The sequence below is a fragment of the Emydura macquarii genome, unplaced genomic scaffold, assembly GCF_026122565.2.
Source record: "Emydura macquarii macquarii isolate MOO-44397 ecotype Brisbane River unplaced genomic scaffold, CSIRO-AGI_Emac_v2 contig_2207, whole genome shotgun sequence".
NCBI lineage: Eukaryota > Metazoa > Chordata > Testudines > Chelidae > Emydura > Emydura macquarii.
Window position 1 is genome coordinate 1,939,890 of NW_027132344.1, and position 18,737 is coordinate 1,958,626.

The following is an 18,737-nucleotide window of genomic DNA, read 5'->3' on the forward strand; positions in this document are numbered from 1 at the left end:
CCCAGCCAGGAAGCATCCAACCATCAGTGTGGAACTTCTGTAGCTCCCATGACCATTCCTGCTCCTGAACACCTGACTTTGACCTTGATTTGATCTGGACTTCATCTCCTGACCCAGACTCTGAAACCTGACTCAGACTCTGACCCTTGGTATCGACCCTGGCCTGGAACCTGACTATGAACTCCTCCCAGCCTCAGATTTGACCCCGCTTTGACCTTTGGTCCTGACTGTCCTTGTTAGGTCCTGACACAGAGGTCCTGCAGAAAAAAAGTGTAGGTGATCACATAATTAAGCTATTACATTGCATATATATAAGGGGGCCAAATTAAGGTTACACAGGCCATCTGAATTCTGGGGTTTCCTAACTTTTGAGTCTTTGACTTTGAGAGCTAAATAATTTTTCTTTTTTCTTTGTTTGTATGTAATTAGGTCTATAAATTGGATCTCGCCATAAATCCTTGGCTCCCAAAAGATTAACATTTTGAGTATGTGTCCTATACTTCATCTGTAATTTCTATCTTAAAAGGAGGTGTGGAAAAAAGTGGTGTTCCCTCTTTGTTCTGATGACACCATCATTTCCCTGTCCTCATGATACACTCTTCTGGGCTCTCAGATTACTCCCAGGGCAGCTAACCTACTTGCTTTCTTCACATAGCAGCTTTGTCAGTAAGTACAAATTAACCGCCCAAAAAGGCTTCCTTCTGCACAAATTAACTTTAATGTTAGCCACAAAAATGTGCTTCATTTCACAGCTAAATTAATAGATCAGTACAACTGTCAAAGTGACTTAAGTGGCCTGAATTACTGAAAATAACAAGGAAAACAGTGAAGACCACTCTACAAAGTGATATGCTAACACTCCAGTCAGACTTTATTAGCGTGGTCTGAACATATTTAATCTCTGATTCTAGTCTTCATTAGACCATTTCTGTCACATCTGTGAAAAATGTGTGCAATACCCAAACAAAGCATCCCTTGGTAATTATACCATTCGGAGATCTTTATTGTCATTCTCATTTTGTATTTGTATTTAGGATGTGTCAATGCAGTGGTCCTGTAATGGAACATGAATGAAGATAATCAAAGCCACAGTTCTTTTTCTTTGTATAAGAAGATCTGAGTGTCCTTTCCAAGATTCAAGTTGTGCAAATTTGTTGTTGGTTTCTCCCACAGTCAGGTGCATAGTGGATCTGAAATCAGTATATACCAAATCAGGATAATATTTTGAGGACTCTTGATATGAAAAGGAATCATTCACTGCACAGCGCATGTGGATAGGCACACACAATGGGGGAATGGGGATAGTTGCCTCATAAACTACCTTATCTGTGTCTACAACTTTCTAGGCATACTTATCACAATCCTCTCTGTAATAATTGATTCCTATTGAAAACAATAGGGTTGCAGTAGGGTAAATCAAGGCAGAATATGGTTGCCAAGAGAAATATGGAAAGTGGAGTTTAATGCAAGATATTTCAAAGCATTTGTGCTCTCTACATTTATTTAGAAACATCAAACTGATATCCATCACAATGGATCACTTCTGCAAATGTTACTTTATTGTGACCTGATTTTGCAACCAATTATGCCCTGAGTAACTACACACATGTGAGTTCAATGCAACTGCTCATGTGTCCGGAATCATGGCTTGCAGCAGAGTTAGGCTGCTGGATTGGCTACTTCACCTGATTGGCTGGAGGGGCCAGCAGGCTGGCTCTTAAGTCAGCAGCAGCAGCAGCTGGTTGGCTGCTCATGCTCATCACCTGTGACTGCCCCTCCCTTGAACCCCTCCTTACCTGCTCCAATTTCTGACCTCCAGCCTGACCTGTGGCTATGGCTTCTGACTGCTGGCTCCAGCTTGACACCTGGCTCTGGTATCCAATTCCTGCCATGTGGCTTGATCCTTTGCTCCAGTTTCTGACAACATACTCTGGCTCTGGCCCTGGTTTGGACATTTGGTTCCTAACACCTTCTCTGATCACTGGGCTAGACCACCTTCATCCTGGTTACCTAACATCATCTGTGTAAAATTATTCCCATGACAAAGTTACTAAATGTTTGTAAGATTATCTCCTTAGTCTTCAAGTCCCTGTTTATCACCTGTGAATCTAAATCATTGGTGTTATTTGGCTGTGTACAAGTTCAGGGTACAAACAGTAGCACACAACTGTTGTCATGGATGGGTCTGTGACCTTGTACTAATTTGTGAATTCAACATTTGCTCCCTTACACTGAAAGAACCATTTTGAAGTAGTTTGCACATGTCCAGTCCACAGGAATGAAATCATGAAAAGGATCATAAGTGAGGTTTTATTGAAGGAATCTTCAGCTTGTTCTGAATGCAACATTCCAACTGCTCAACAAAACAGCTTGCCAGGCACACACCACTCTGCACTCTGTCCCCATTGAACAAGGAATCCAGTTCAGGTCCTTGTATTTATTTCCAAATCTCTGGATGGCATTGGTGTTGGCTATCTAACAGGCCAAGTCCCCTGCCATGACCATGCATACATAAAGATATCTTCCCCCTGAACCAATTTCCTCATTGGTTGATCAGAATTTAACCTTATAAAGAGGACAAAGAAGAGGAGGCTGGCTACTCTTTGTTTCCCATTACCGATGGAAAGTATCCCGTTTTCATTTAAGCCATTTCTCAAAAAAAAATTTAAGCTATAATGTGTCTTTAAGGCAATTTGTAAAGCTTTGTTCAAAATGTGAGTGCTAAAGAAATTAGTACAATGGTACTCATTGGGAGTGGGAGTGTAATATACCTTGTACAAGAGCTACAAGTATAGAGTTTAATATACGCCACCCCACACCACTGTAATATGTCAGCACACCACAGATGTGCATGGGGTTTATCCTCACAAGGTCCTGTGAGGTGCAGATAATTACTTCCCCATTTTTCAGATGGTGAAACTGAAGCATGGAAAGATGGTCACAGTTACACAGGAAGTTTGGTAGAGTCTGGAGTAGAGCCCAGCTTCCCAGTACCTTAACCAATAGCCATCTTGACCTCTGCTAAGTGAGTATGCTGGTGTGAGGAAGAGCATAGCACAAGCAGCTGGGATGACCCGTTATCTAGGACTAAAGAGAGCCTCAGGCCCTACTACCACACCAGGTGGTGCATCACAGTCCCAAAAGGAATATTCTGCCAGGTTGCCCACAACCCCAGCTGACTTAGCACTCTTACTATAGTTAGCAATAAGCAGTATCCACAGGCATGTGCATGGTGATACTTTTCAAAGGAGAAGTAGTATATACTTATCAGGGCATTTCAGATGCCCACCCTGAGGAATGCATGTGCTGGCAAAATGGCTTTTGTACCAGACACCCAACCAGTACCACCTCCTTCCCTATCCCTGTCTTTCATGAATCCCTGAGGGACAGAATCTCTGGTTTGTTCTAGTCAATTTGAACTGATCAAGTGACACAAAGAAGGCCAAAACTTTCCCTAAATTCCTTGCTGGGGATACCATGAGCTCCTAAACTTTTCTTCCCACAGCACCCTACTGCAGGAGTACTATTTGAGTACCAGCGTACACCAATTGAAAGCCCCTCCCCCAGCCTGAGGGGAGGAACCACTGAATCTGGACTGAATTAATTACAGGGGACAACAAATGAAAAAACAGGGACTGGTGTGAAGGTCAGAGGGTTTAATGGAGGGAACCTGATGGGGACACTGAGCAGAGAACCCCGGACAGCACCCACTGCTCCTCGAAGGCAGCCAAGAAATAGCCAGAGTGCCAAGAGCTCTAACTCGTGCACTTTAGAGCAGTCTCCCAGCTGCTCTGGATTAGGCAACCTTCGAGCTGCTCTAGGACCACAGCTCCCTGAAAACTTAGAAGTTGGATACTGAAGAGATTCTGGCCCTTGGTATTTAGCACTCATTAAAAGGGACATATGGAAAATAAGATAAGACGACCATCTGGCTCAGTGTGCCCTCAGTTTAAATAGCACACTTCATGAAATCACTCAAATTTACATGTTCTTCAGGGCTTTTTGGATAGGAAATTGGACTATCTTAAGAATGCTTTTTCAGTTTTAACTGGGGCGCCTCTTGGCTTTCAACATATTAAATCACCATCAACATTACAAACAGCTCCATACTAATGTGGATGTCAGGACTAATCACTGTTACTGTATTAGCAGATTACAAAATTAAAGGGAATCTCAAGGACTCTTCTTCCTCCTCACTCTAACAGTATCTCTTTAGGATAATATATTGGTCTGGTGTATACCAATATGAGATCAGTTTGTGCAAGAAATGGCCCCCCCACACACACACACGATCCTCCAGTGCAGAGTCTAGCCACAGGTGTAGTGTCTACGCTCTGCTGAGTGCTGGGTATGCTCCCCAATAACACTCTGATCCACAAACCACCTCAGAGGCTGTAAGTCATGACCTTGCCATCTTTCTATGCTGGCCTTCAGAGGTGGCCAGCCACAGAGGGTAGCACAAGCTGCCTTGAAAAGGTTCAGCATCTGGTGCATGCCCGTTGCACCATGAAGTTTGAGGAGGCAAAATGCTTCCTGGCGTTCCCAATGGACAGTGCAGCTTTGCATAGTGTCCGAGGTAGGCTTGTGTCTTCCGGGCACAATCTGGCCAGTAATATCAACTTGTTATCTAACTGCAAAATATAACTTGCCACCCTAGTAATGTTTTCAAAGATTATCATTTAAAACAAACTGTTCTAACTGAATTATATGCACTGAGGTCACTGAAAGATATTGATAAAGGCATATATAAAAAAGTAAGTTTAAAAAAGATTTTTTTATGGGAGCCAACGGCTCAGTCTTTTCAGAAAGGGAACTGGGAAAGACACCGGCATATGTCACGATGGAATATGCAAACTGCCAACTCTGGTTCCTTCTATACAGGATTAATTACAGTGGACTCGAAGCAATGTCATTTAGTAATGAAGGGCTCCTATCAAAAAGAGAAGTACAGTTAAATGTTGATGAAAACAATAAGTTTGGGGTTGTTTTTTCAGCTTGTTGCTGGTTAAAAGACTGTGCATTTAAACCTTCAAAAAGTGATGGTGTCTCAGAAACCGAATGATAAGACAGAACTTTGCCTTGGAAATTCTCTATTAAAAGCTTCAATCTCAGGCAAGAAATAAACTGGATCAGGTTTAGCTAAGTAAATTTTATTCCCATCATGGATATTTCTACTGAAATGTTGCATTAATATTTAAGATATCTACTACTAATAATATGCGTCTCTTAAAATGACACCCCATATGCATACTAAGCAGTCTATAATAAGAGATATACATGCAACTGCAAGGGAATTAGAATCTTAGGAGTGCTACAAAACAGATGTTTGATGTAATTTTCTTTTCCCTAATATCTTTGGAGATGTTTTAGAAAACACGTGAGGGCTGCATTACTATAATGAAACTAGATTTAAGATGATTCAAGATTTAAAATTAAGCAAGCAGGTTGTCAAAAAAGCTGGATTCTATTCCCATCTCTGCTACTGGTTCACTTTAGAACTTGGTAAATCGTTTAATCCTTCTGTGTTCATTTTCCCCATCTTTTAAATAGGGTATTAATACTTACCTTACAGAGTGTTAGGAGGCTTCATTAATGAATGTTTGTATAGCCCTTAAGGCCTTGGGATGAAAGGTTCTATGTGTAGTTAGTGTTAAGCATTTTACTATTAGTATTATTACAGCCTCTTGGCCAATCAGCAAACATCCTTACTGTGTAAGATACCTTTTTGATGCTTCTAATAGATAACACAACTTTCTAAAGTTGATTATAAACAAAGCCATGAAGCTTCTTGACTCTAGTGAATGAATAAACACAGTGAGATCTTGACCAAGTATTAAAACCACTATAAATTAGAAAATAGAGTTAATGCAATGAAAGGGGGTAGGGCCGGATGTTCCATTATATTCAGAACAATTTAAATGCTTTTTACTAAATAATTTAAACATATTCATGTTTTATAAAAACCTGTAAAATGTAAATGGTGTTAGTTCTTCTGAGTTACTTTTCAGACAAAGACTGTCTTCCTGCTCTTCCATAGAGTGCCAGAACCACTTAGCTTCACTCTGTAGTTCTCTCACCCTACCACTTGATGTTAAGTAGAGTGAATGAGGAGATGCATACACTTCATTAGTGACACAATTTTGATGTCCTAATGATCCTTTTTCAAATCAGAATTTTCTGATGTTTAAGGCAAGGTTGTTGATATAAGAAAACACCTCTTGAGGCAATGATATGGTGGTTTTAGAGGTCCCAAAGGAAACAGAGTCTTAACTATTCAACCCAATTCTGGAGAATAACATAAGGATGAGAGTTGTGATTTTACATTCAAGTTCCCAGACACATTCTGGGCCAATTTCATTTGATTTTATGAAGACTCCATCTCTAATAAAAAATTATAAGGTTAAAGATTATTTAGAACGGTTGCTTTGATTTATGCTTACAAAATGGGATAGCATAGGCTCTTTATCAGGCTGATAATATTGGTTGGGTCTAAAGCTAGCAACTAATGGGAAAATGCTTTATTTAACTTAATTGCTTAATTCAACTCATGATTCAGTCTGGTCATATATATTTGCACCTTTTTTATTAACTTTTCCATGTACATTTTGGGGACAGGTTTTTGTTTGTGCAGATGTTTGGGAGGAGGAGCGAACATTCATGCAAATAAAGATATTTGTGCATGAATTAATGTATGCATGTATAAATGAGCATGTTAATTTAAAGTTGGTCAGGAAATGATTTTTTCCCATGAAAGTGTTGATGAAAATGAACATTTTAAAATATTTTGTTGAAAAATTTCTGTGAAAACATTTGGAGTTTCCCTGAAAAGCCAAAAAGTCTTCAGTTTTTGGCAACCAAAAACTATTTTTTTTTTTTTGTTTTAAACTGAAAATCTAAACATTTAAAACATTTTTTCGGTTTTTAGTTGCTAAAAACTAAAACATCATTTTTCAGTTTTGTTGATTAAAAAACCTGAATATTTTCACTTTAAAAAGAGTCATGACAATTTTTTGTTTTTGATTAAAGCCCATTTTTCAGCTAAAATATTTTAATTGGAAAAAAAGCTCTACTGGCTCTAATATTCATGATAAAAATGACTGCCTGGTCCTGCTATATATTGTAATATAATTTATACTGTAATATCACACAAAGGCCTCAGCCATTACTGTGGGCCCCTTGTGCTAGGTATTATACAAACACAGAAAGAGAAATCCCTGTCCTAAAGAGTTTAAAATTTAAGGCTCTTATCCTGAAAAGCAATTTGGTATGTAGAATGCAGAACCCTTGGATGTCATGGATATTGGGAGCCACACTGCTGGGTTGCATTGACCTAAGAAAGAATTTTCAGTAACTTGGTGGAAATCTGCGAGGAGTTACTGTAACCAAATATGAAATCTTCTAGATAGCCAATACATCTAGCTTACATGTTTCTTATCCTCAGACAGGAAAGAACTCAGATATTTTAAAATCTGAAATGCACATACAGAGGCAATTACAATGCTTTCTTGTGCTAAAAGGACAAGGAAAGATTTTAAATGTCCTAGATCTCTCTATTTCATAGAATCATAGGACTGGAAGGAACCTTGAGAGGTCTTCTAGTCCAATCCTCCTGCATTTATGGAAGGACTAAGTATTATCTAGACCATCCCTGACAGGTGTTTGTCTAACCTGTTCTTAAAAATCTCCAATGACAGACATTCCACAAGATCCCTAGGCAATTTATTCTAGTGCTTAACTATCCTGACAGTTAGGAAGTTTTCCCTAATGTCCAACCTAAACTGTCTATTGCTTCTTGTCCTATCCTCAGAGGTTAAAGAGAATATTTTTTTCTCCCTCCTCCTTGTAACAACCCTTTAGGTTTTTGAAAACCATTATCATGTCTCCCTTCAGTATTCTCTTCTCCAAACTAAACAAACCCCATTTTTTTAATCTCCCGTCACTGGCTGTGTTTTCTAGATCTTTAATGCTCTTCTCTGAACACTCTCCAATTTGTCTTTCCTGAAATGTGGCGCCCATATCTGGACACAATACTCCAGTTGAGGCTAAGCAGCGTGGAGTACAGCAGAAGAATTACTTCATGAGTCTTGCTTACAACACTTTGCAAAAGGATTTTGTAACTCACAAAGGTTAAGGACACATTATCAAAAGTTTGATCAGTCTAGCAGAGCAGATAGTGTCTCATGGAATGGGAATACAAATTTTAAAAGTACATAAATTAAGGAGGTTCCTTCTTGGGTGAAGTACCAAATGGCTGATCTACAGTGGGAACTTACATCTGCATAACTACGTCTCTCAGCAATGTGAAAATCCAAACCACTGAAAGATGTAGCTGTGCTGACCTAACCCCCAGTGTAGACATTGTTAGGTGGATAGAAAAATAATTCTTCTGTCAACCTAACTACCACCTCTTGTAATAGTGGAGTACCTACACCGATGAGCGAACTCTTACCATTGGCATAGGTAGTGTCTACACTGAAGTGTTACCAGCTTTGCTGTTCTATTGTTTTAAGCGTAGACATTTATATACATACATATATATATTCTGATTCTCTTTTCCGAAGTCTGTGGGTATGTTTATACTTAAAACAATATATATACACACATACACACACAGAACATGCTGATGAAATCTATAGGATCTCTGAAGGGTTGGTAACTGCTTTAGTGGCATGTTCACAGCAAATTCAGGAGTATGTTTTTGAATTATAATAACTCCTATAAAAGAAAGTGCATTAAATAAATTCTGTAGGCCAAATTCATAGTCCTTTGAAGTTACACCAAATATTATTTGATCCTATACATATTGGGAGCACTAGTAGATTAAACTGAGAGTAAGTAAGAATCAATATCTTGATACATTCTCACTTTTATACTTTGTCATTAATATTCTTTGTTCCTGATCCTGAAATTTAAAGGAATATGTAAACTTCTGATGCATGACATGCTGATCCTGAGTGATGCTAAGCATCCTCCAGTCCTGTTGACTACAAAGGAAGTTGAGGGTGTTTGGCACCTCATAGAATTGGACCTCAAATGTGTTGTAGTGACAATTTTTATACTGTATGACACTGTGCTTTCTGCACTGTTTATGGAACTTGATGATAGAAAAAAGGAATATCCACGGATGCAATGAAAAATCAAGGAAGTTATAAAACTATCAGAGTCACGTGTAACTTAGGCATCAGAATTACATAAAAGCATATTGAATACTTACTTAACATAACATTTGAATAAATCATGTTTAAAATCATCACGCTTACTGAAACATTTATTTCAGCTAGAACCGCATGCTTTAAGCTCCTCATACATAAACATTTTTTGGCATTTATTTATGAAAACTTGGCACACACATGCTTTATTTATGCATTAAAAAATAAAAGATAGATAAGTGATTTTTATATTTATAGCACAATCTTCAAGTCTGTTGCCTACTGTGATTTCAGCAGTCTATAGTGATAATTCATTAATTGTATCTTTAATATCAAGGAATTCCTAACCACAATTTGCAGTTTTTGCATTTGATATTTAGACTGTGCTTTCTTATTTTTCTTGATAGGTTTCTAGGCATTTAAAATAATTTATCAGCATCTATCATTACCAACCACCAATTTATATATGATAAGGCTAGAAGAACCACTGTGATCATCTAGTCTGATCTTCTGCATAACACAGCCCATATGACTTCCTGAGTTAACTCTGAATTGAACTAGAGCATATCTTTTAGAAAAAACATCCATTTGTGATTTCAAAATTGCCAGAGATTGAGAAACCACTACATCCCTTGGTAAGTTGTCACAGCGGTTAATTACTCTCACTGTAAAACATTTGCGCCTTATTTCCAGTCTGAATTTTTCTATCACCAACTTCCAGACACTGGATCTTGTTATACCGTTGTCTCCTAGACTGTAGAATCCATTATTTGGTTTTTGTTCTCTATGTAGATATTTATAGACTGTGATCAAGTCACTCCATAACCTTCTATCTGTTATGTTGAATAGATTGTGCACCTTGTGCTCTTCAATTCTTTAATCATTCTAGTGACTCTTCTCTAAAGCCTCTCCTATTTATCAACATCCATCTTGAATTGTGGACACCAGAATTGGACACACAAGACAAGCAGTGTTTGCCTGAAACACCCAACACTGTTACTGGGTGTTGAACCTTCTGGGAAAATGTTCCGTGGTTTCACAGGTCCAGGTGTCTCATTCCCCCTACTGGATGTAAGAGAGGTGGGAGTATATAGGGTGTGGACTGAGTAGCCTTGAAGTAGAAACCCTAGCAACAGCTAGGGCCATGTCTACTCTAGCACTTAAGTCGACAAAACGTTTATCGCTCAGGTGTGAGAAAAAATGCGGCTATACGAGCACTCTTACAGTAAAAAAGCTGCATCAGTATAGCTGTATTGGCTGTGCTGCTGTAAGCTTGAAAGTGTAGGCATGGCCTAAGCCCGGGGAGAAGTTTTGAGCTGAATTTTTCTATCTCATTGTTAATGTTAGTGATAAGTAAGCCAAATTCTAGTCTCTACACAGAACGTGTGCTGTGGAAGTAGGAAAAGCATCCGCGCACACTAGTCTTTAAAGGGGTTAAATATAATGTGAGAGGATGCAAGAGAACTGCCTGGTCCCCACAGAAAAAGTGATTAACCTCATCTCAGTTTTCACCTTCTGCATAGTTGCTTGGGTGAAGACAACAAATTTTCTTTCTCTAGAGGCAAAGAGCAAATCATTACTATGGCTCCATGTCCATGGTCACATGACTATTTTGAACTCCAAGCTGGAGAGTTTTCTGTTAACTTACTTTGTTTTCTTGTTATAGGCATTATCTCTTGAATTATAAACATTATCCCTTGCAACTGTATTTTTTCTGCTGAGTAACTCCAATAAATGTATAGTATTAGTAGTGTTCCCATGGCGCATTTGTAATGTTTTGTGTCCTGACTATATTCCAGTGTACTTCAGACAAGCTATGTGAGTGATGTAAATTTAAGCTGTTGAAGTTATGTCATTGTGACCCGATGTGCCTAGGGTAGCCCACCTGAAAATGCCAAAGTCAGAACAAGCTGCAAAAAGGAGAGCAAATTCTCCCAAAACTGGTGGCTAACTCTGCAGTTAGATTCCCCAACCAGTCACAAACAGCGCTTCTGATTCCCCACACTGGCTATCAAGAAGCCCCAAAAAAGAAATACACAGCCCCTTTTATTGCATTTCAGTCTCTGGCTCCCAATCAGCAGCTAGGTCCAGTAAAGAGAGAAGTTATTTAAAAACTCTATTCACTTTACCAAAATATTCTTCTGATTCCCAGAGGGTCAGAGACATTACCAGATCAATATCAGTTTGGATTGTACCCAAAATATCATGCTGCCAGTCAATCCTTTAGTATCTAAAACAAAGGTTTAGTATAAAAGAAAAGGAACTAAAACTAAGGTTTATTATAAAAGAAAAGGAACAGGTTTATTATAAAGGAAACTAAGGTTTATTATAAAAGAAAAGGAACAAATAAGAAGAGAGATGTTAAATGATCAAAGCAATCAGATACATACAAATAACTCCAAAGTCCATATATATCAGATTCTTAGCAGTATTGGGGAGTTTGCAGGCTTGTACAGTTCTTCTGGAGTATATCCAGTACCTGGATGGGTCTATCAGTCCTTTGTTTCAAAGCGTCAGTTATAGAGAAGTTGATCCAGGGGTAAGAAGCAGGAATGAAGACAAAATGGAGATGGTGAAGCTATCTGCCTTTTATATCTATTGCCATGTGGCTTGTTCCAAACACAAACTCATAGCACATGTCTTGCTGACTCATAGACATAGCCCCTGGTTTCTGTGCCTGGGCCATTGTATAACTCATTGCCCTTGATGGGCCCTCAAGCAGTCTGGACAGTGCTGATGCTAATTTGTTGGGAGTGTTACCTAGTAGCACAGCCCAAGTTTTAGACACAGATATATCACTCCTATTCATAACTTACAATATAAAGATGATACATACATATAAGTAAGCTTATATTTAGCAAATCATAATTTTTCCACTGATACCTCACGTGGTATATCTTGTAAGATTCATTATACTTTTGTAATACTGATATCAATAATATTATAAATGGTCACCCCTAATCTGCACAGCGTCACAGTCATGTTAGGTCATAAAACACAAACACACACTAGGTGCATTCTGCGAGTGCAGAGCTAACATAAAGAGTGACAACATTCATGTTCCTTTGCACCCCTATCCCTTTAACAGAGACAACATTCAGGGAACACAATCCTGTGAAGCAAATGCCAATGATGCCGATGCTTTCTGGAATCCTAAATGCTCTCTGCATATATTGCTGTATACAGACTAACACAGCTACCCCTCTGGAACATATATTTAGAATTATTCTGTACTACTTCTGTGATGTAAGGACCTCACTGTACAGGACTGTCAGTCATTTAAAAATACTGTGTATTTCTTCCCCTCACTCAGACACAATCACCTCCTACAAATAATCAAAAGGCCTTTATGGATACAGCAAGGCCTTGTCCTTTATCTAGAGAGTAGAGCCAAACTTACAGTAGAAAGGTCAACTACTAGCAGACCTGACTTTGGTCCTTACCAAGCCATCTTGGAGAAAGGACCATGAGGTTTACATTTATCAGTTAAGAGGGCAAGTCCTAGCAGTGCAGTACAGGTTGTTCACAGTGTGTTTTTCTGTGTCCTATCAAGTGTGATTTCTGAGGGAAAACAGTTGAGTTAATATTTTTAGTACTTTAATAAGCACAATTGCAAAACATTAGCCTTTCCTAGCAACAAAACCACCACCACCAGCAGCAATACCATATGCCCTCCATTTGATTTACCATCAATGACTGCCTGACTGCACGCAGTGTTTCTTTGCTTAATAGTGGCTGTAGGCAAGTGCATGCATAGTATTCAAAGCATTTCTGTTCTTTTATTAAATCTTGTGATAAGGATGCCTTATACATAATGATATTCCTATACCACAGAGTGCTTTTAATGTAAGTAGTTCATTACTGTGGTGCTTTTGTAAGAGGAGAATCGCTTGTGATCCTTTCAGAAGTATAGCTTCCATTGGCAAAGCAGAAAGCATCAATAAGAGACTTCTGTAAGAGATTAACTCAATTTACTCATCATTCACTCTGTGGCATCTTTCTTTGCAGAGACTAATAGGGTTTTGTAAGTTTACTCCTGTGCGGAATAGGAGAGTTTCAACATCAAGGCGTGTCTGTATTTTAGTAGAAGAGAAAGAAAAGGTGTATTATCAGTCTGAATAAAAGCCCCATTCTGAAACTTAACATTTAAAAGACTACATTTGATTCCTTCCATTTTCCTGTTGCAATCATAGTGACATCATTTGCCTAAACTGTTCTTCTGATACATCTTGGATGTTATTACCTTTCTGCTCAAGAAAAAGCCTGAGTCAGTTCCTTATGCTGATGTATGCTAAAAGGAAATGTGGTCATGTGGCTTATTATTTTGCATTCTCTTATGAATTTTAATTGTTGAGATATTACAGGAAACTGTCATTAGTATATCCAAGTCACCATTTGAGCTGCTGCAACTACACTATTATTTTTAGCATGCTAGCTCCATCAGAGATAGCATGGGTATTCTACCTGAGCTGGAAAGTACATCTCAACTCCAGTATAGATGTAATTTTGTAGCTTGAGAGCCTGTCTCCTATCTCCCTGAGAACTGTGTGTGTGTTTGTTTGTTTTTAAGACTCCACCTTCCCTGTGCCTGTCTGGGCCCAATTACCGTGTTGTTCAAAGGTGGTTTTGATACAGAGCCCAGATGTGACTTCTTCCTTCTGCCTTTGGATGGTTTTTTCCAGTTGGCCAGAGCATCCAGCCAAGCCACCTAGGAGAATGTCTCTGTGATGGTTCCTGCATTGTTTGGGTAGTTAGACCCAATTCAGCCTTAGTGACTTGTAATCACCCTTGATTACCAGTGGGTGACATGTGAAAGCTGTGTGATTCCTTCTGTCTGGCTTCATGAATCATATTTTGGGATACAAATCAATAACTATTGCAGAGCACCTCCCACATTTATCACACCATTCTTAAAAACTACCTCGCTTAAACTTCTGTTTTTATACTAGTAATATCAGCAATGTCAACAATGCTCTGGCAACGCTGCTGGCTGCTCTGCCACCTATTGAAATCAGTGGAAGTTTGGCACTGACTTCTGGATTTGTGTTACCATGCCAGCAGAAAGAACCTTAGAGCAGATAGTTTTGTTTGGAGTCTGTCTCAAGAGCAGTGACTATTTTGTTTTTAATTTCTTGGCAACAGAGTTATAGATACATAATTTAAAACGTTTAGACTGTTACAATCTGCTGAAAATAATCTTGTCATGGCAGAGGTTGGAGAAGACATCTAACATATTTTTTCGTATCTAGATTCTATAATAAAGGTTTGAAGATCCTCTAGGCCTAGAACTCTGTTTTATTTAGATTATGAATTTGGAATATATAAATAAATCACATTCACTTTCTCTTTCTCTAGGAATGCAGTTGAAGAGAACAAAAAATTGTATGCAATTTATGACACAAGGTAAGTAATGAACAATAACTTCTAATTGCCATTACGCTCTTTAAATGGAACATTGAGCCTTTTAAAATGTTAATAATCTTTATGAACACATACTTAGAAAGCCACTTATTCTGAACCACAACATAATCTTTAAATTAAGGTAATAGTGACAAATATTCCAGATCTTCATGTATATAATTCCATATATATACACACACACACCCTAACAATAATTTTGTTTTTAAAATGTAATTACATAGTTATGTGGCCAAACTCATCCTAGATATATTTCTTTATTATATAGTGGATGTATATATCCTAGCCGTATATATGCTAATTTCAATAGTTACCCCAAGGAAAAATTTGGCACACTATCCTAACATATTGAATTGATTTTTGGCAGCTGGGCTCTTTCCCCTGTCACATGTGTGTACAGAAAGCACCAAAAACACTGTTGGCATTCTTAAGATGAAAGAGAGGAGCTGTCTGTCACTGCCAAGGGGATATCTGGGCCAGGTGATAGTGGAGGTGAGGGTGTGTCTTTATTTCTGAAACTCAAGAGAAAGGCTGAATAGCACTTCCATAAGCACCAACAGGGAGTCTGTCTGGGGATGGTGAGAGTGCAGACACAGCCTCCTCATAGACATCTTTCCACATTCTTCAGACAATGAAGATATTGCTTGTTTCTTGTCTTCCACTGTCTGTCAAAGCAATACTTCTGCATAAGTAAGAAACTGTGTACAGAATAGCAAAAAGCCTTACAGCCATTCTGCCATTTTATTTTTCTGTTACTCTGTATTACCACTTTCAGAACCCTTCTTAGTCTTAGCAAGTCAGGACTGATGCCAAGTCATTGAAGGTTTTTGGTTTTTTTGTTGTTATTTTTTGTTTTGAGTCTTATCACTTTGTTGTTGATCAGGACAAAACTCAAAAGGACATTTGGCCAAAAAAATCAGCACAAACTTATGTCTCTTTGTTTGTTTCAGCTAGTCCAGAGGCTAATACTGTATTAAAGTTAGAGTTACCAGTAATCGACTTGACCTTTTCTTCATATCTATGTAACATTAAATATCAACAAATCAAATAACAAATATTTTCTGTGTTTGTACAATGTCTAGCACAATGGGGCTCCAGTCTTGCCCAGGACTTCCGATCGTTACAGTATAAATAACAACATAAAGAATAACTAACTTACAAATCATATGAACAAATAGTATTCATAATCCTATTGGATAAATATGAAAATATAGATACATCTGATGTAGCCTTATATTTTGTTCTGAAATATATTCTGGAACAGAATGTAACTACTACCATTTAAATTTATTTTTGATTCTCTTTTGTTAAAATATTAGGGTTCTCGGTGAAGGAATTTAGAATAAAAATAGGAACTGTTAACAGTCTCCATGTTAAATAGATCTTCCATCAGCTGCAATGAGACTGGTGGACATTGCCAACTCAGAAACTCCGCTTTGTTTGTTCCAGAGCTAAATTGTACTTTCCCCTAGACAGTCATTATAAATAGTACTAAGGCACTTCAGGCTTCTCTAATGTATATATGCTATTTGAGTGCATAAATATTAATCTTTATTATGAAAAAATCTGGGTTATAAAGAGCCCTGACCATTTCCACCTATGCCAAATTGTCAATAGATTTTATTTTTGATGCATCTGACTCATATTCTGCATAATTCAGAACTTTTGTCATATAAGAAATTGTGGTCATGCTGCAAGCATACTATTTTAAGTCTATTCAAGTACAGCACATTTCAATCAAGTTTTCTTGAAGTGGAGAAAATAATGATCTTAGTTTTTGTAATTGAACAATAAACAATAATTCAGAACATTTTGGGTCAAATGTCACATTAAGGGCCAGAGTCTGTCCCCGTTACTCACATAGACTAAAACCTCACTGGCACATAGCCCCACTGAAATTATCAAATCCCTAGTATGTCAAAACCTTCAACATCACTATTTTAGTAAAATTAAATGAAAAACAGCAAGTTATGCAATTAAAACAAATGGATTCATGCAACACCATTCGCTACCTGTTATTTTGAAATCTGTGGAACTATATGCAGAAGAGGTATTACTCAGCATGTACAAGGGTGGCAAAATGTGCTCCTAAATATGCATGCACGCATACATGAGATTATTCTCCTAAAGTAATATGTCCAGCAATCATGACTCATCATTTGGACAGATATGAAGGCAGTGTGTGGAGTTGTCAAACAAAGTTCAGAGCATTCCTTAAGTCCTTACCCCAGCTGCATGTTCTCCAGAATGTTGTTTTCACTCTAAAGCTCTGCTTACACTGGGGAATTTTAGGAGGAGGGAAAAGTGAGCAGTGTCTTCTTTCTGCAGACAATTTAAAGTTTTTAATCAAAATCTTTTTGGCCAATTTTTTTCACTTTTTGGACAATGTCAATTTTTTCCATGAGGAAAAAAAATTAGTTTTTCGAATGAGTTATATTAATTACATCTTCTCAGCAGGTGAAACCTGCAGGATATTAAAAATGCTGCAAGGCAGAGTAGGCAGACAGTAGCATAATTCCCAATTTAGAACAATTAATATCCATAATTTCTCAAAAGATACTGCTTCAGTTGTAGCAGTGATTCTCCCTTTTCCCTTTTGGATCATGTCTGCCTTTAATTTCTGAACCCTTTGCATTTACAGTCTCACCCTTAGGCAGATTGCATCTTCACCAAAGTCAGCCACAAGAAATCAAAGAAAGGGAAAATTAACAGAAGATGTTCTGTCAGGTAGTTCTGAGACCAACACAGAGACTGAGCCCTATCCATTCTGTCAGCCAGACCCAACTTGTCTACACAAGAATCTAGCAACTGCCAGTGCTCTCTTATAAGGAATAGTTGAGTCCCTCCTCCCTGATTTTCAAGCTAGCTTTTCTGCTGCAGCCTTGGTGATTAATACCTTACAGAAAATGCATGAGTTGCAAGCTAGCAGACCTCCCTAATGCATTGATTGGCTTTTAGTATAGTGATCTTCCTGTCAGTGTTTCCTCTTCTATCTCTCCAGAAGTGTTAAGGTGGATATTCTTGGGTACAGGGAGGAAAGCTGGAATTTTCCCCAAGATACTGGATGCCTCTTCATCCCACTCCCACTTCTTTCAACAAGTTTCAGCACCTCCCCTTCTCCCCCCCAAAAAAAGATTTTTAGTATCGGAAGCCCCACCCTCCACTCAGACAATATTTTCCACCATAGTATCGTGACTTCCAGAGGACTACTCCACATCTATAGCACATGCTTCTATATACCTAATCATCAGCTGCACAGATACCACCTTAACTTTTGGTACCAGATCTTCCATATAAGAGATCCAGCTGCTCGCATTTGGCCTATCCATTTCCCCAAGGATCATTGTGGCAGACCTCTGGAAGAGAGGAATACAAATCTATCTGGTCTTAGACAATTTTTTTAATCAGAGGCAGATCAGCGGCAAGGCCCAAGTGAATCAAGAGTCCAGGAAGGTAAAGTTTTCTGTTTGTCATCAGAGCAAGCAGCTGCATCACATTCTAAACAGTTCTACTAATATGATTTGATCCTTAGTGTGAAGAACTACCTGTAGAGATGAGAATGTAGTTCATTCTCTACTCATGTCCCATTCTGGCCCTTCTGCTGAGTCTGCCAATTAGTGACTTGTCATAGCGCCTCTTCGTATTGTGGACAACAGTGCTCTAGGAACAGGAGACCACTACTTCTTTCTATTGAACATCTGTCATGTCATAATGACTTTCAGTTACTACTTAGATTGAAAACAAGGTCCAGGATGGCAAATGCTCCATGTTCCATTGCCAATTCCCTGACGCAAACACTCAGACTTGAACTATCTTTTAAGATATCAACAAATAAACGGACATGGTTACTTTGAGACGTCAGACAAGAGGAAAAGTATTTTAAGTAATAAAACATGACAGACTCTAAAGGAGTGTTGATTCATTCACACCTCAGATTTATTTCCAATGATTTAATTTCAATTATAAAATAGACAATCTATTTAAGAAAAGTTCTTAATGTTTTAAATGTGTTGTGCAATATTCAGTTGTTCACATGATATATTCTTTCAGCATTCCTTAATCTTTTCTTTCTTCTTTTAGGTTTCTTGGTACCTGTCCCCAAACTTGCAGATTCCCTATGCAGATATCAGTATTGCCAACCCCACACATTCAAAAATCATGTTAGACCTT